Source organism: Cupressus sempervirens, chromosome 8, assembly GCF_028749045.1.
Source record: "Cupressus sempervirens isolate cs-2001-9-10 chromosome 8, ASM2874904v1, whole genome shotgun sequence".
In the NCBI taxonomy this organism is placed as follows: domain Eukaryota; kingdom Viridiplantae; phylum Streptophyta; class Pinopsida; order Cupressales; family Cupressaceae; genus Cupressus; species Cupressus sempervirens.
The window spans coordinates 237,231,411-237,251,928 of NC_143125.1; the positions used below are offsets into that span (position 1 = coordinate 237,231,411).

Consider the following 20,518-nt stretch of genomic DNA (forward strand, 5'->3'; position numbering starts at 1 on the left):
CATCTGCTCTTCCTGAGCCTTCTGCTGCAGCATTCCTTTGTCCTCCATTACCTTAACCTTTTCCTCTAGAGTTTCTGCTTGAGCCATTTCTTCCTCTCCCCCTACTTCTTGGACTTGACTGAGCCTTGAATGCTTGCTCTTGGGAAGAAGAAGATGTAGATCTGTTGATCCTATGCTCATGGGTTTGAAGAGTACCCATCAATTCATCCATTGTCAAAATAGTGAGGTCTTTTGCCTCTTCTATGGTCATGACCAAATTGTCATATTTATGAGGTAAGATCCTCAATATCTTTTCCACTATCCTCTGCTCTTGATAGTCTTCTCCATTTGACTTCAATTGGTTAATCACATTGGAGGTCCTTGAACTAAAATCTGCAACTAATTCATTTTCCTTCATCTGAAGGTTCTCAAACTCCCTCCTTATATTATGTAGCTTTACTATACGGACTTTATTAGTCCCCTTGAAGTTCATCTCAAGGATATCCCATGCTTCCTTTGCATAATTTTCTACTGCAATCTTTGGAAAAATTGCCTCTGTCATTGCTGCTTCAATAAGACTTAATGTCTTTGCATCTTTCCTCCTTGACTCTTTCAAATGAGTCTTCTGTGCATTTGTGAGGGTAGCATACTGAGTTGGATCGGTTACATCATTGAATCCATTAACTACAAACTCTCACAAATGATTTACAACCATTATGTTCTTCATCTTCTTTGCCCATGTATCATAATTTTTTCCATTAAAGGATGGTGGTTGCTGCCATATCTTTCCTGCATCTCCTGCCATGTCAAATATCCCAAGAAAAAAAATGCCCTAACTCACTATGGATTTGGGGCCTCAAAGCTCTGATACCATATGAGAAATATAAATTAAAATCAACACTCACAACCCTAAACCTAAAAAAAATTCTCGGCACTTAAAAACTACTTGGCACATGAAGCTGCTGAGTCACAAATTGCTTGGCACTTGAAGGTGTCGAGTGATAGAAAATAGGTGCCAACTGACAGGATGCTTGGCACTTGAAGAAGGATGTGGTAGGTGTTGAGTTAGCTCGACACACAAAGTAAAAGCTTGGCAATAATAGATGCCAAGTGAGCTCAGCTCCAACTGAGAAAGAGGATGCTGAGTGTTTTGTTTCAAACTAAATAAATATAACTTAAAGAATATTTCAACATGAATGCTTTCACCATTAAAACCAGAGAACCAAAAATTTAAGCTTCAAAAAACAAACTTGTCAAATGCAACATTCAAGGGAAGAGTAATGGATTCAAGTATGCCTGCTTGCTTTACTATTCAACTTGATTAAACCATTACAAAATCTGGGAGCATTCGGCTTCAACCAGAAAACCCTAAAATAACCCTAAACTAATAATACTTCAAACTTCAATAAACTTTTAAACTTGTAGCTCTAATGGCTGCATACAAAGGTGCCTAGAGCAATCACTACTTCAACGGGACAAAACAAAACAACAACCAACTCACAGAATGAACAGAGGAGTCACATGCAACTGGAGACACTGAACATACTTCCTTCTGTCTTTGCAACAAGTGGATTTGCTAACCACTTTCTTCTTCTTCCTTTTCTCTACTCTGTTGAACTGAATCTCTAAATAACCTAACTGAATTAAAATGAATGTAGAAACATTCCCTTTTGTCACATTCCATTTTCCCCCTCATTTTTTATTTCAAAAATCTCACCCACCATATTTATGTTTCTATCTATTCTATATGTCAGAGGTGGTAGGTGAGCATTTGGCTCTAGGGAGAAACGACTATTGCATTTAATTTTCCAACAAATATTATGGAATGTTTAAAATATTTCAGAACATAACTCCAATTATTTGTTTTAAAAAATTTATGTTGCATACCTTTTGTATATATGCACTAATAACACTAAATTTAGATTTCAGCTAACCATAAATTTATTTTCGTTTTATTGTATAATATACTTGTTAAAATGTAAGTGTTTGTAAAACCTGGAGAAACTAAACAATGGAATCTATGGCTGACTGTACTTATAATTAGAATGCTTGGGAGTTGTTTTTACACTTTCTTGCAACACCCTTTGGCACATTTCAAATCATGCATAGGTGTAAAAGAACATTCTTTGCAATCATAAACTGATAGATAGTTCATAGAAATAGAGATTGCTTGATATTGGCATTTTATAGAATATCGGTTACAAATAGAGAAATTCTCTTTATCCCAAACTCACAATTGGAATACCCATAAAAGAAAAGCATATTGTGGTCAAGCAGCCCTATCTTACAAATTGACATAACCATTGATTGTAGTTAAGAATTAGTAGCAAGAAGTCTCGTAGCCTGCAGACCTAGCTTCCCATTAGTGTTGCACTCCAAGAAATTAAAAAGCATGGAAATAGGAGAAATAAGGATGTTGAAGGCACTATTTTTCCATTAATCTTTTTCTAGGATCCACCTCCAACATCTTCAAGAGGAGGTCCATGCCTATTGAGCATCCCATCTTTTCAGCTGTACTTTCAAACTAATTCTGCAAACTAGACCTCTAGCCGCCACATCCCAAAATATTGCTCAATAGCTACACACAGATTTCTTTGTAGTTTAGATCTGATAAAACAACCCAGTATTTGTCCATCATCTCCCAGGCAGAACCTCCCACATGCTAAAATACAATACTTAGTTGCTCCTCTGGAGACTCGCCACAAAATAGGGGTTCTCCAATCACCATCTCTGCAAAAATGCATCCCAGTGCCCAGATGTCGATTGCAAAGAAATTGTATGCTTTTTGTTGAAGCAATAACTCAAAAGCTCTATACCACAAAGACACATATTCTTTCCCATTTCTTTCTATCATACCATTCTTTTTATCCTTCACCATCCTTGCCAATCCAAAGTCTGCAAGCTTAATTTTGATGCCCCCTGCCATGTTAATGGAGAGGAGACAATTATTGGGCTTGAGATCTCTGTGTGTAATGCCCATGTCATGGCAGTAGGCCACTCCACAGCACAACTCCCACATAAGCCCTTTCACCAAGCTAGCCCTATTAATGTTCCTAAAATATAATCAGTTGTGCTCATCATGATATGGATATACTAATGATCCTCAATGAATAGTTTTCTTGATGAATGACAGGAGGTCTATATCCATCAACTCCATAGCAATATAAGCAATCTCATTTGCATGAGCAACACCTGAATCATCACCATTATTGTGGATGGTGGTTACCCTCAAAAAACAACCGTGCACTATTTCTGCCATACCACATCCAAGAATCTGCACCACATATGGACATGTCTATAGATAATTGTGAACTTTGGTCATGCACTCATGCATGTAAAAATATCTTTTTAGCTAAAAATTAGTCATTTATGTGAAATGATCTTTTTAAAGTTAAAATATTTTTTCAATTTAAAATATTTAGTATAAATTAATAATGATTTTGATATAATTAGTTTTACAATTTAATGATTATATTTTTGTTTCAGATATTCCTTTTTATTAACATTCTCTTTTATTTATTTGTTTATTTGATATTTTATGTTTAAATTTTATAATTGTAAAAGTAATATTTTTAGTTTAATCAATATATCTAAATTATTATTTGTTGTACAATAGAGATAATTGTGTAGCATAAGATTGAATTGCAATAAATTATTATATAATATAAATAATTTTACGCTATACTCTTTTTTTTCCTAATGAATAGTCATTTTCTATTAATATACTTGTTACAAATTCATAATTCATTTTTTGATGAATAGTCTTTTTGTTAAATAATGTCATGAATTCATTTTTAAGATTTAATAAAAGGTTTTGCAGATGTTTGAAGTATCAAATGAATATAGTTTCAAATTTAACGCTAGGTAGCATCTATTCAACCGGCTGAATTTCCCTGAATAAATCATTTTTAACGATTACAATAAAGATAAATCCATCAGTTAGTTAGCAACTAGCCATACCCACATTATCAAATATGGAAGCATTTGTAGTGCATCTATAGTAATAATCGAAATAGACTTGTGGATCAAAATAAATAACATACAGATTGGAATGCCTTATGAAATGGGATGATTGCATTAGGTGGCACCAACAAGCGAAGTATAGATATATGTTGAAATATAATTAATATAGGGGTTATTTGTATTTTTATTTTTATTTAATAATATTTTGTTATAATTATAAATTAATCTTTATTTTCATTGATAAGTTATTTTTAAAATTATTTATTTCATATAATTTTAATTTTAATTAAAGTTTTGAAAAGTTGAATAAGAGGAGCAAGTAAGTTTAAGAATATATGCATGCAAAAAGATAATGGTGAGTTCAAATCATGTACGTAAAATTTAATTTTCTCATGTATGTGAAATAGTCTTTTTTTAAGCTGAAATAGTGACTATAAATTAGTGATGATATTGATATAAATATTTATATAATTTGATTGTCATATTTTGATGTCAGAATATGTCTATTTATTAAAATTATATTTTATTTAGCTATTTATTTTATAATTAGTAAACTCAATTTTTTAGTTTAAACAATACTTTTAATTATTTAGTATAAAAACTTTAACCATTATCCTATTATTATGTTTCTTTTATTTGGGAACTTTAATTCCTTGAGTGGTTATTGGACAAGTAAATTTGGTTTCTAAGGTCCAGGTCCCCTCCTCAATATTAGCTCCATGTGCTCTCCTAGTATTCCCATGCCTCCATGGTTTTAAGATTTTGAAGGAACAAGATTCTTGAAATTAAGGTCCATGTTCCTAGTTCTTTTGCACCACAATCTCCCATCCTTATTTCATCCCCATTAATCCATGAACTTGCAATTGCGGTTAGATACAACCTTATTCTACCTCAACTCTCATGACCTAGTATTGTTTCCTAATCCTAATTTTCTTTGTATTCATATATTTGTCATGGGTAAATCTGTACCTAACCACATGTGGCCAAAAGGTGGTAATGTGATATTTTTTGTTTTTCATCTTCCTAAAAATGCAAATCTTGTGTTGACTTTTTAGTAAGCCTATGTTTCAGTGCACTTGGAAAAAGGGAAAATACCTAGATACATATGGGATATATGAAAAAGTTTAAACAATAATATATTAGTATATATGGGTAATAATTGTTAGGATTAAACCACAGATAGAAAATAACAATTACATGCAAATATAACCAGTAACAGAAAATAATAGATCACACGGAAAAGAACACAAGGCACCAAGATTTAACATGGTTCACCCAATCCCTAGGCTACATCCACCAAATAACAAGTCCGATATTATTACAATCCAGTGATTATAACCTGATTACAATCTATAACCCCTTATAGCTCAATACTGCCGCAAGAACCAATTTTGCATCACAACTATGAAACAATCCCTAATCCTAAGCTCTTTTATACAAGTATTTTTACCGCTTTAGAGTTATAATTAATAATTACACGTCAGCCCAAAATCTTGATAAAATAGGGCCCCAAATTTTTTTTCAGCCGATGCCCCAAGCCCCAAAGAATTTATGAAGTATGTATAGTATTTTCCTAATCAGTCACCACAATCTAACAATCTCCCACTTGGGGATTGATCAAGCTCCACACTAGACAACAATCTCACACTTGGAGACTAATCTTGTAGCAATACTGCTACCAAATGGAGCTCCCACTAGATCAAACCACCCTAGACTCAGTTGTTCTTTTATTCATAGTTAGTCTAGAAGACCAAGCGAAGCTAAAGAGGAGTTCAACTTCTCCCTAGTCACTACCTTTGTAAATATATCGGCTGGATTGTCATCTATATGTATCTTGTCCATCTTTCATTATCCATCCTCCACTACTGACCGAATGAAATGGTACCGCAACTATATGTGTTTGGTCTTTAAATGCAGAGCTGAATTCTTTGCAAGATGAATGACACTTTGACTATATGTAAACAAATAATTATCCTTTTGCGGGTGTTCCAATTCTTCCAAGAAGAACTGAAGCCATATCATCTCCTTGGCTACCTCTGTAGTAGCTACATATTCTACCTTTGTAGTGGATAAAACATTAACCTTCGATAACCTAGAAACCCAACTCATGGCTGCCCCACCAACAGTAAAGACATATCTTGCAATACTCTAGCTAGTATCAATATCCCCTGCCAAAGCTGAGTCAACATAGCCCTGTAAATCAATAGTAGAGCCCCCAAAGTGTAAACACTTATTAGATGTTCCTCTCAAATATCTAAGAATCCATTTGACGACATTCCAATGCTCAATTCTTGGATGACTCATATACCTGCTAATGACTCTCACTACATGTGCAATATCTAGCTTGATACATACATAACATACATCAAGCTTCCTATAGCTAAAGCATAGGGTACCTTGGACATCTTATCTTCTTCTTGCTATTTCTTAGGACACATCTCCTTAGTCAACTTCAAATGACCAAGTAAAGGTGTGTTGATAGCTTTAGCATTCTCCATAGAGAGACATTGCAACACCTTCTCAATATAATCAACTTGAGATAGCGTTAATATTTTGTTCTCCCTGTCTTTACAAATCTTCATATCAAGGATTTTTTTTGTTGCCTCCAAATCTTTCATAGCAAATGCATGTGCACATTGGTGTTTCAGCCCCTTAATGTGATCCATGTTAGACACAGATACAAGCATATCATTAATGTATAAACATAAAATAATGTAGTTGTCATCAACCAACATCTTAAAATAAACACAATGATCTATATGACACATATTGTATCCATGCTCATGCATAAAACTCCCAAATTTCAAATACGGGTATAAGTAGGATCATAGTGTGCCAAAAAGTGGCAATCTAAAAAATCTATAGTTTTGAAATATTTCAAACCATTTCAAAATCTATTCCAACTTTTTTCCACCCACACTGATACTAAATGAAAATAATTAATATCTTTATAAGGTCTACTATATCTTTTGATACAAAACATATATAGTCAACTTTAAAAACATCCTTAAAATGTGCTTTTGGCCTGTTTTTATGTGATTTTTACTTCAAACATGTAGCAGATGACTTTTTTTTCACCAAAATTTGATGAAATGAAAAGGGTTTCTTAAGAATTTTCTTATCTTTCCATAAATGTAAAGTTTGTCAAATTATGATTTTAGTAAGTAATTATTACTTATTTTCTAATAGAGTTACGTATAAAGTGTTGACTGACACACTACTTGAAAAACAACTATAACTTTCAAATGGTACAACATTTTTTAAATCCAAAAGATGCATCACATTCTATGTTTCTTCTACAATAGGGAAAAAAATGAAAAATTGAATTTTTAAGAGTTTTGAATTAGTTAAGGTGGTCAAACACGAGAGTTTTTTTATTCCAAATATACTAAAGTCAAAAATTTATTATTTATTATTTATTTAGAACAAAAATACCCAAATATATGTGTCACATCTAGGCATGAGTCTACTACTTATATCTAGAATATTATTAAAAAATATTATCATTTGATTTTGATTAAGGTGGTCAAACATACATCTACTTCTTATTTTTGTTCTAAATTTTTTGTAATATTGCATTAAAATTCAAAATTTTGACCAATCTATTTTTATTTTTTTGAGATAAGTCCTAGTAGTTTAGAAAGTAGATTCAATTTTCTAGAGATTCTTTTCTCTCAAATTTTTGATATAAAGTTAATAATAAGTAGACAATTGCACGTCAAGTTGACATAACCCTAACTTTCTAATTTTTTATTGCCACTTAAGAGAAGAGTTTGGTTGACCATGATCCTGCACATACCCATACCATTGCCAAGGTGCTTACTTCAAGCCATATAAAATTTTCTTCAATTTTTACACTAAGCTCTCCTTACTTTTGACCGCAAATCCCTGTCGTTGAGCCATATATATCTCTTCATCTAAATCACCATGAAGAAAGGTTGTTTTAACATCAAGCTGTTGTAAATGCAAATCTTCAATAGCCACAAGACTTAAAATAGTATGGATAGAAGTCATCTTAACAATAGGAAAAAAATATCTTATCAAAATCAATGCCCTTTTTCTATGCAAATCCTTTCACAACTAACCTGGCTTTAAATCTTTTCTTACCTCCTTCCTCTTCTTTCAACCTATAAACCCACTTATTCTGTAAAGCTCTTACTTGCAAGCAACTTGCATAAATTTTATTTCTTATTCTTCAGCAAAGAGTCCATTTCATCTTTCATTGTAGACTCCCACTGAATCTTAGTATCCACCTACATAGCTTCATCATAACATTCAAGTTCAGCAACATTAGTAAGTAAAATTAATACAAAGAGGGAGAGAATCTTTCTGGAGGTCTAATTTTTCTTGTTGACCGTCTAACATTCATTGATGTGTGTGCTATTTTTTGTTGCAATTGTTGTACATCATGAAGAATGGTTGAAACACCATTTTTTGGAGTATCATCCAGCACTACATAATCATCTTCTTTCTTCTCATGGTGCTACAACAAATCTTTGTACAACACTTTCTCATTGAATATAACATCCCTACTTCTTAAAATTTTATGATTTTCAAAATTTCAAAGCCTATAACCAAATTCATTAATGCCATATCCAAAAAATACTCATTTCTTTGACTTAACTTCCATCTTAGTTCTATTTTCAGAATCTATGTGAGCAAATGCTTCATAGCCAAAGGTTTTCAAAAAATAATAACTCACCTTCTTACCAATCCTTGCTTCCTTTGGGATCCCCTAGCCCAAAGGAGTAGAGGGACCTCTATTAATCAAATATACAGTAGTATTGATAGCCTCCACCCACATGTGTAAGGGCAACCCATCATGCAACCTTGTGCTCCTTGCACGCTCCATTATAGTCTTATTCATGCGTTCAGCCACTCCATTTTCTTGTGGAGTCCTTGGAATAATTTTTTGTCTATGAATACCATTAGTGGAGCAATAATCTTCAAATTCACAACTACAATACTCACCACCATTATCAGATCTAAGATATTTTAATTTCTTGCCAATCTCATTTTCAACCAAGCATTTCCATTTTATAAAAGTTTGAAATACATTAGAATTTTGTCTAAGGAAATAAACCCATACTTTTCTAGTTGCATCATCAATAAATGTAACATAATAATGAGAGCCACCAAGGAAAGATACTTGAGTCAGTCCCCATACATTTGTATGCACAAGCTCGAATTTCTCCTTTTTTTTTCCTTCCCAGTCTTTACAAAACTCACTCTCTTTTATTTTCCATATACACAACTTTCACATAATTCCATATTAACACATTTCAGACCTGGTAAAACTTTCTTTGAATGAAGTACTTTCATACTTCTCTCACTCATGTACCCAAGTCTATTATGCCACAATGTTGTACCATAATTTACAGTAGCTATTTGTTCTCCATGCTCAATTGTAGCAATTGTTCCTAAACATTCATTTTTCTCTAAAACAAGTAAAGTAGAAGGCACAATATGACCTGTACAAAGATATAAAGTTCCTACTTTGACACCTTTTTCTACTACAATGGAACCTTTTGAAACCTTCCAATTTTTATCATTAAAAGTATTTACACAACCCTCATCACTGAGTTGCCCTACTAAAATTAAATTCTTACTTTGTCTTGAAAAATGTCTTACCTCATGTAGTAGCCAATGATTCCCATTCTACAACTTAATCTTGATTTTTCCCTTTCTAATAATCTGACAGGGTTCATTATCCCCCAAATAAGTATGCCCAAAATCCCCTTGGACATAATTAATGAAATAACCTCTATGAGGTGTAGCATGAAATGAGACACTAGAATCTAAAACCCATGACTCATCAACACTATCTAAAGATAGAAGCAAAGCTTCCTCTTTGGATTTGTTACTTACCACATTTTCCTCCTTGTATCCATCTAGTTTATCTCCTTCATTTTTCTTTTGATTTCAGCAATCTTTCCTTTTATGACCTGGTTTCCTATAGTACTAGTATTCATTCGGTCCTCTCGATTGCTTAACCTCCTCCCGTTTGACTTTCCTCTTGATTTCACATGATTTCTAGAATTACTTCCTCTCTCAGTCATTCTGCCCCTACTTTGTGCATTCAAAGAACTTCCTAATGTAGATCCACCTGAAGATTTCCTACCAGTTTCCTCACTCAAAATAACACTGATTACATCATCATATTTTAGGGTACTAGATCTAGGAAAAACATTACTCACAGCCATTACCAAGCCATTCTAGCTTTCAAGAAAAGAACACAAAATCAAGAGAGCCTTAATTTTCTCCTCAAAATTGATACCCACAGAAGATAACTAACTAGGAATAGTACTAAACTCATTTAAATGATCTACAATAGATCCACCTTTTTCCATTTTCATATTAAATAAATGCTTCATGAGAAATACCTTGTTTGAAGCAGAGGGCTTTTCATATAGTTTCACTAGGGTTTGCATCAATTCTTCTATTGTCTTTACTTTTGTAATATTAAATGCCACCAATGGTGCCAGGCATAACTAAATGCTTCCAAGTGCTTTTATTTCTAAAAGATCTCATTCATCATTTGACATAGACCCTTGATTCTTGGCTTTACCTTCCAACGGCTTCCATAAATCCTTTTGATAAAGATAGTCTTCCATTTGCATCTTTCATAATTGGAAGTTTAGCTCATTAAACTTATCAACTCTCAGCTTACCCTTTTCTACCATTATTCCCACATAACTATGAGACTCCCACTCAACTATGAGACTTTCTTGCAGATGATAACTAAAAAAACAACCCCACTCTGATACCACTTTTCAGGATTAAACCACAGACAAAAAATTACAATTACATGCAAATATAACCAATAATAAAAAATAATAGATCACATAGAAAAGAATACAAGGCACCAAGATTTAATGTGGTTCACCCAACCCCTGGGCTATGTCCACCAAACAAAAATTCTAATATTATTATGATCCACTAATTATAACCTGATTACAATTTGTAACCCCTTATAACTCAATACCACCACAAGAACCAATTTTGCATCACAACTATGAAAAAATCCCTAACCCTAAGCTCTTTTATACAAGTATTTCTACTACTTTAGGGTTATAATTATTAATTACATGTTTTCCCAAAATCTTGATAAATTAGGGCTCCAAAATTTGATTGTGTTGGGTATCTCATCAGGCCATTTTTCCAAGACCCATTTATGCTTTCAGCATTGTAGTTGCTATTGGAGTTAATGAAAGATCAACCCCATAAGTCCCAAGAATCACCTACATGAAAACACTTGTCACAAAAAGAGAGAAGCAAAGTCTATGGAGGTTGGAATTGCTGGATCCATAGATGAGACATTATTCATGAGCAAAACGAGAAATTTCTATTATCAAAATTGAATCTATCAGTTTAATTACAAAGAGAGATCATCCTTATAAAGGAGATCAAAACCCTAAAAATATCTAACCTAGGTTGCATAATAATAATTAATAAAATTAATTAATTATTACATACCTAAATTTTAGCTTAAGTGAAATAGAGTTATTTAGGAAATATCTAATTACTCTAACACCCAGACCGCTTTAAGATAAACTTAGGGAGTAGCTAAAAACCTAGAAACTACTATAGAAAGTAGATTTGTGTCCCAAAAAAAAGCTTGATGAGGTACCCAAGCACAACGAAATCTCTAAAAAGAGGAGAAATGAAAAAAACTACATGGGAAAAACCTAGCTACTCCAAAAAGAGATGGAAAACATCTAAAAGAAACTAGTGAAAGGTTGAAGAAGCCTCCAAACTAGTGAATGTTCTAGAAGATAGGAAGAAAAAATGATCATGAAGAACACGTAGAAGCTATAAAGCTCTATCAAAGGTAACTTTTGATCCAAATAAATTTCACTAAAATAGAACTTGACCAGATAGAGATGAAATGGGCACCCCTGGATGTCCCAAAAAACTAAACCAAACTGCTGAAAGGAATTATGTCAAACAGTTTGCATTCAACTTCTTAAAACTCCTTATAACTCCAAAAATTAAATGTTTATTTGTTTGTTGTGTTTCATGCATGGAATTGGTATCATACAACATAAAAAAGAAAGAAACTACAATAATATGCAAAGTGGAAATGAACGGCTGCTAATAAAATGCTATTTTCAGAATTCATAAAACCAAATACATGGCAGATTTATCAACTCATTAATTACTTCAGCAATATTGTCATAATACTCCAGCCCATGCTTACGAACTTGCTGCTACAATACTTTTTCCTCCAATCGGTCCACTACCTTCATAATACCATTCCCTCCGAGCGGCATAAGCGTCGGACAAGTAGTGAAGAAGATATGAGCAAAATATCAAATCTACCTGTAGCCGGAAATGCAGCTAAACTGCCTGATAATGAAGCCAATAAGAAAGAATTCCGAAGGCCAAACCCCAAGGGAATGACATCTAGAATTTTACAAGAGAGGATAGACGTCCTCAAATGCCAAGAACAAAGCTACAACTCACAGACCAATTTCTTCTCTTATTCAACCCTGTCTAATGAAGCCACAAATGCTTCCTTTTATTCTATTCCCACGGGTCCGCTCAACTCATATGGGCAATGTGGGATAAAAGATGTGTAATATAAAACATATATTAAAATACCCCTTATGTCTCCCTTGGGTACACATCACCATAAAATAAATATTAAAGTAACACTTTAATATTTTACAATTAAATTAGACGTTACATTAATAAAACTTTAGGCATTAAAATGTATTAGCAATCAGACTCCGAATAATGCGAGTGATAGCTCATCGAAAAGCTCTCACCGAGGAGTATCGAATCCAATCACCAAAATTGACCTACACTGTGTCCTGCTGACTTACTAAAAATAGTAAGTATGCCTGAAACTGAGTAAATCAACTTCGTTTTGGCCCAAACTGGAAATGACTAGGCCAAAACACTCCAAGATCCCATTAAACCCTTCGTTAGCCATCGAGACCATGTAGAACAAGGCTAATGCACACACACTTGGTCAACTGCTAAAATGGGGACATTACAGTCCGCCCCCCTTGAAATTGCTTGTCCTCAAGCAATCTCAGTCCAGCCTACTGAATAGCCTGCTCACTCTCCCATGTAGAATCTTCCTTTGGCAGGTCTTTCCATCTGACCAAATACTCCTTCACTATCTTGTTTCTAAGCTTCCTCTCTCTGGTATCCAGAATAGCCTCAGGTACTAACACAAGCTTCCCCTCCTCATCCAAAGGGGATAAATCTGCAGAAGGCACTACACTCTGACCAATGGCTTTCTTAAGCCTAGACACATGAAACACATTGTGCACTCGATTGCCCTCTGGAAGCTCAAGCTCATAGGCGACTTTTCTGACTTTGCGAATCACCTTGTAGGGACCATAAAATCTAGGTTTCAACTTTTCAGCTTCGTTCTTCTTGAGCGATGACTATCTATATGGTTGTAGCCTCAAGTAAACCATATCCCCTACCTCGAAGCTATGCTCTATTCGGTGCTGATCAACATACAATTTCTGTTGATTCTGGGCCTGATGTATATTCTCTTTGAGCACTTTCAGGATGTCCTGACTATCCTGCAATAAGTTTTTGGCTTTGGGCACTCTACTGTCCCCCAAAACTAAATCCATGAACCTAGGTGCTTCATAACCATAGAGTGCCATGAAAGGAGTCATCTTGATGGACATATGATAAGTGGTGTTATAACAATACTCTCCCATATGCAACCATCTGATCCAAGCCTTTTGTTGTGTAGTTACATAGTTCCTCAAATATCCTTTCGCCCATTTATTCACAATCTCTGTTTGCCCATCTGTTTGTGGATGATAACTAGTGCTAGGTGTAAGATATGTACCACACAACCTAAACAAATCTTGCCAAAAAATACTCATAAACTTACTATCTTGGTCGCTGACAATGAATCTGGGCAGCCCATGTAACCTGAATATCTCTTTAAAGAAAAGATCTACCACCTATGCTGCTGTGTAAGTGGACAGAATAGCAAAGAAGTGAGCAAACTTCGTCAAGCGGTCCACCACCACATAGATGCAATCCCTTCCCTACACTCGTGGTAAACTAGTGATGAAGTCCATCGAAATACTTTCCCATTTCCTATTAGGAATGGGAAAGGGCTATAATAAACCTGCAAGAAATGTGTGCTCTCCCTTATTCTGTTGACAAACCACACACTCCCTGACATACCTCTGAACATCATCCTTGAGCCCTTTCCATGAAAATTGCTCTTGGATCTTCCTGTAGGTCTTGAAGACCCCTAGATGTCCAGCTGTGGGTGCATCATGAAATGCCTTCAGGATCGCCTCTCTCAAATGTGATGACAGAATCAAATAAACCCTGTCTTGAACTCTGATCAATCCATCTATCACCTCATAGCGATCATCCTGTATGGTACCTGAAATCAATCCAGAAGCCCAAGCATCTTCGACATACTTTTCTATAATCCGATCTCTCCAATCTCCTGAAATCTCTGCCAGAGCACATAAGTGAGGTCTCCAAGATAAGGCATCAGCCACCACATTTTTCTTACCTTTGACAAACTCTATGTCAAAGTCATAAGCCTGCAATTTAGTCACCCATTTTTGTTGCCGGTCATTAAGATCACGCTGGCTCATGAAGTATTTAATACTGTTGTGATCAATCTTGATCACAAAACGTCCACCTACCAATTATGATCAAAATTTGGCCAATGCATGCATTATGGCCAACATCTCCCGGTCATAGATAGAATAAATTTTCTCAACTCCTCGAAGGTTCCTACTCTCAAATGCAATGGGATGCTTCTCCTGCATCAATACTGCTCCAATCCCATCACCTGATGCATCACAATGAAGCTCAAAAGGCTTCGTGAAATTCGATAGAGCTAGAACTGGACATGAAGACATTACCTGCTTGAAATGCTCAAAACACCTCTGTGCTACCCCTGTCCCCACGAAGGCTCCTTTCCTGGTAAGATCTGTCAAGGGTGTAGCAATCTGTGAGAATCCCTTAAAAAACCTCCTATAAAAACCACATAAACCAAAGAATCCCTTAAGCTGTGTAAGGTTTGTGGGAGTAGACCACTCTACAATAGCTCTAATCTTTTCGGGATCAACCCGAACGCCATCTGCACTAATGATATGCCCCAGGTAAAGGAGCTCAGTCATGCCAAACTCACATTTAGATTCCTTGGCATACAATGACTCTCTCTCCAGAATAGATAACACCTCCTCCAGATGATGTAAGTGCTCCTCCCAGGTCTTACTGAAGACCAAGATGTCATCAAAGAAGATCAAGACAAATCTCCTCAGCTGCTTCCTGAATACCTGGTTCATACAACTTTAAAATGTAGCAGGTGCATTGGTTAGACCAAATGGCATAACCATGAACTCAAAGTGGCCATAGTGACATCGGAAGGCTTTTTTTTCAATGTCCTTTTCTCTCATCCTGATCTGATGGTATCTGGATCGCAAATCAATTTTGGTGAAGAAGCATGCCCCATGCAACTCATCAATCAGCTCATCAATCCTAGGAATGGGATACCTATTTTTAATTGTTTTCTTATTCAGTGCCCTGTAATCAATGCACATGCACATCGTCCCATCCTTCTTCTTTACCAATACTACTACTGAAGCAAAGAGGCTCTTACTGGGCCTGATATGCCCCATCTCCAACAAATCCTTAATCGCCTTCTCTATCTCATCCTTGTGTTTCTTAGGATGACGATAGGGAGTAATCATAATTGGTTTGGCTCCCTCCTCGAGCTCAATAACATGTTCCATCTCTCTGTCAGGAGGAACCCCATGAGGAATATCACTAAATAGTTTAGCGTGTCTATCAAGTATCTTCTGGACATCTAGTTAATGACTCTTTTCTTGTGGCTCTGGTGAAGTTGGCATAATGTGGCACTCTGTCGCCCACTCTATGTCATCATGACGAAAAAGTCTCTGCATTCTCCTCAAGGACACTACTCTGCAACCTCTATCTGAAAGCCCTCTAAGTACCAAAGTTCTGCCCTCATGTTGGAATCTCATCTCCAATTTTGCTAGATTGAGTGTGAACTCAACTAGTGAAGCCATCCATGTCATGCCGAGGATGACATCATAATCTCCCATGTCCACAACATAGAACTCATCCTCCAACTCGTAGCCATCTCCAAACCTGATGCGAAGATTAGATATCTTCCGAGTGCATAATAACTTATCACCGTTAGCCACCATGACTCTAAACCCATCATGCTCCTCTGTCTGTAACCCTCTCCTGGCTACCAACTGTGCATCTATGAAGTTATGTGTAGCCCCAATGTCAATAAGAGATATCACTTTCTGCCCCTGGATAGTACCCCTAACCTTAAATGTGATTGCCTTTTGGGCCCCTGTCAAGCATGCCAATGATCTATCATCCTTAGGAATGTTGCTCTCCTCTATAGTGTTACCCTCATCTAAATCGTAGTGCTGATCCTCCCCTTCTGACTCTGACTCTTCTGCTGAAAAATACTCCATTTGATTTGCCTTAGCCTTGAGAGAACATTTATGAGATAAGTTCCAAGTCTCTCTACAATGGAAGCACAACTTCTTCTTTTGAAGTTCATTCAAGGTTTCATTGTCTAGTCCTTTTGATCCTTCTTTAGGTTTTCTATACTCTTTTTGAAACAATTTTTTGTCTTTGTCCTTGCGGTAGGAAGAATCTGTTGAATGGTTTTTTCCTTTGTATATCGAAGGGGCTAAATCTCGTGCCTTTTTAGTTGCTTCAGCTAACGTGAGTGGATCATGTCCCTTCACCCAACCTTGTAATGGATCAGCAAGACCATCACAAAATAACACCACCAATCTCCTAGGAGAGATATCAGTAACAAGTACAGACAAGCACTGAAACTCGACAATGTAAGCATCCACAGAACCTGACTGTTTTAACTGTGCTAGCTCCTTGAAATGTAACTCAGGATCCTTAGTGTCAAATCTCCCAATCAATGTTTCGGTGAATTCCTCATAGGATGTAATCTGATTATGCCCCAAAGTCACCATGCCATGATGCCACCATTCATGTGCAATGCCATCCAAGTGCATAGCCGCATACTTGATAGCCTCCTCCTCAGGAATAGGATTTAGCTGCAAGTATGTATCTACCTTCTGCACCCAAGCTCGTGCAGTCATCTTCCCTAAAGCATCATAATAAGGTAAAGAAAGTTTTCCAACTTTCTTCCTCAGCTCAAAGTTTTGATTCCTCCCTCCTGCTTTAGGCATGTGTCTCATCCTCAAGTCCATATAATCTCTAAGAGAAATATCTACCTGAAACTCTGGTCCACTAGCCTCCCAGTCCCTCCTGAATTGATCCTGTAACTCGGTAATCTGCGATTCATTTACTGGTTGAACCGGATCTCTGGGTGGGAAAGTGGGTAGAAGAGGTCTCGAGCTCGTAGTCTGTGCTGGGCGTGCAACGTGTCTAAAGTTATCAGCCTCATTCTCATTGTTTCCATGATCATTATTACCATTAATGTTATTCTCAGGACCATTGTTGTTGCCTTGGCCTTCATGGTTATTGTTTCCCCCGTTGTTATTGTTTCCCTCGTTGTTATTGTTTCTGTTGTTGGCATCACCTGGATTAATATTGACACCCATCTATCTAGCCATGAGCTGCAACATCATGTCCATTCACCTATTCTGCTCCTGCTACATACGATGCCCCTGCTCTAATGTATCCAGTAACTGTCAGAACAGTACCTCCCCCTGATCTGGACCAGCATTTCTGCCTTCGCCTAATCCTGTATTCCTGTCATCTCGATCACCCATATTATTGTCCTAATCACAGAATATCTCCTCTATGTCTGTATGGTTGGATTCAATGTCCCCCTATACGGATGTACTAGACTATTTGCTTTGCAAGTCTGAAATCCTATTTTGTCTTGCTCTGGTATCGCGGAAATTATAAGACCCCTGTCGCATGCTCAAGCATAAATGCTTAGCCTGTGTTTTTTATTTATTTCTGATTTTAGTGTTTTGACATTTCGTCAAACACTTTTTCCCTCTATTCGGCTGTTCCAAATTCCCTATAAGACCTCCACAGGATGGCAGGACTTATAGCTCTGATACCACTAAAATGGGCACCCCTGGATGTCCCAAAAAACTAAACTACTGAAAGGAATTATGTCAAACAGTTTGCATTCAACTTCTTAAAACCCCTTATAACTCCGAAAATCAAACGTTTATTTGTTTGTTGTGTTTCGTGCATGCAATATTGTCATAATACTCCAGCCCATGCTTACGAACTTGCTACTACAATACTTTGTCCTCCAATCAGTCCACTAACTTCATAATACCATTCCCTCCAAGCGGAATAAGCATCGGACAAGTAGTGAAGAAGATATGAGCAAAATATCAAATCTGCCTATAGCCGAAAATGCAACTAAACTGCCTGATAATGAAGCCAATAAGAAAGAATTCCAAAGGCCAAACCCCAAGGGAATGACATCTAGAATGTTACAAGAGAGGATAGACGTCCTCAAATGCCAAGAACAAAGCTACAACTCACACACCAATTTCTTCTCTTATTCAACCCTATCTAATGAAGCCACAAATGCTTCCTTTTATTTTATTCCCACGGGTCTGCTCAACTCATATGGGCAATGTGGGATAAAAGATGTGTAATATAAGACATATATTAAAATACCCCTTATGTCTCCCTTGGGTACACATCACCATAAAATAAATATTAAAGTAACACTTTAATATTTTACAATTAAATTAGACGTTACTTTAATAAAACTTCAGGCATTAAAATGTATTAGCAATCGGACTCCGAATAATGTGAGTGATAGCTCATCGGAAAGATCTCACTAAGGAGTATCGAATCCAATCACCAAAATTGACCTGCACTGTGTCCTGTCGACTTACTAAAAATAGTAAGTATGCCTGAAACTGAGTAAATCAACTTCATTTTGGCCCAAACTAGAAATGACTAGGCCAAAACACTCCAAAATCCCATTAAACCCTTCGTTAGTCCTCGAGACCATGTAGAACAAGGCTAACGCACACACACTTGGTCAACTGCTAAAATGGGGACATTACAAGAGAATACTATAACTTGCATTGAATCAAGAGGCACATAAAGGCAAACAACTGAACTCAAAGATACAAATGGTATGAAACACCAAAGCTTGAAAATTTGATCAATCAAACCAAGGAAGCATGAGAAATAATAGACGAATCCCCCTAATGTAGACAAGGGTGAGGTGATAAGCAACTAGAAAAGTGAGCCAAAAGAATTACATGTCAAGGAACCATGATCAAGATGCACAAAAGAGTACATATGTGTGTGTTGAGGTGATCAATCTCAAATATGTCATGAGGCTAATTTTATGGAAGGGATACTCTCTGGATGATATTGAAATCGAAGGCAAAAAAAATTTGTACATAGGTCACTTTAACTGGGCATGCAAATTGAAGCAATGATTGGACTTGAAAATTGAGACTGTAGAAAAGCTTTTTTGATGAAAGATCAACCCCACAACACCCAAGAATCATCTACATGCAAACACCTATCACAAAAAGAGAGAAGCAAAATGTATGGAGGTTGGAATTTTCAGATCCATAGATGAGACATTCTTGATGAGCAAAAAAAGAAATTGCTATTATCAAAAGTGAATCAATTGGTTTAATTACCAAGAGATATTTGTTGGATACAATTGATTAATTGTATGTTTTTTTTAATCTTATACAAATGTCATATCAGTTGACAATTAGTGCATGCCCAACTCACTTGGTCAGTGAAGATATTTTTCCTTGTCTACCAAGCTTTCCTGAGTCTGCTCCATACAAAAGGTAGTATCTACCAAGCTCACTTGGGCATCAAAGAAATTTATGCAAAAAAGAGTGTTAACTAAGCTCACTCAATTAATAAAGGAAAATTGAATAGAGCCAGTATTAACCATGTTCACTCAATTACCAAAGCAATTTCATAAGTTCATAGTTTTAATCGAGCTCCTGTTGGTTAACATAGCAAATCACTTCAGAATTAGTTTCTACTGAGCTAGGTCAGCTACCAAATGATTTTCTTATTTTGGCACATAAAGCTTAATTATTTTACCTAGTGATTCCATATAACTATGGTAATGAATATTGGTTACTCTAATTTATATTTGAGCCAACTTGACAATTTGGAAGGTATAAGTAAAAGGTCAATTTGTGATTTCAAATTATGTAAGTGGAATGATTTAAAAAGAGATAAGAAGAGAGGAAGCAAACTTGAAGGATAAGTAGGTATCCTAGTGGAGTAGAAAAGAGTTATTTGATTAGGAAAGATCACGTATAAGCTTGAATAGAGATTTGTAATCAGCAATTTAGTTTCATCTCAATCATGTCATTTCATTGTTACTCTCTAACCATTGTAGTAGTGATCTAAAATCTCTTAATAGAGTTGGTTTAATAGGCATTTGTAAATCCTCTAACAAGGTAGAAAATTCCATTGAATTGTTTCAAGACCTCTTACAAGGCCACTCCTAATAGGGTGATCAAATACTTTAATAAGATTGCATTTAACAATGTGTTTTGTAACCTTTAATAGGTTTGGCTCCTAACAGAGCTCACTTCAAAAGAGTAAAAAATAGTAACTAGTTACA

At 35.8% G+C, this 20,518-nt stretch overlaps 1 pseudogene; it reads right to left on the reverse strand.

Annotated features, from left to right (window-relative positions):
* Positions 1-2,362: 2,362 nt before the first annotated feature.
* The window catches only part of LOC149542381 (cell division control protein 2 homolog B-like), a 35,253-nt pseudogene continuing 17,097 nt past the window's right edge, over positions 2,363-20,518 (reverse strand).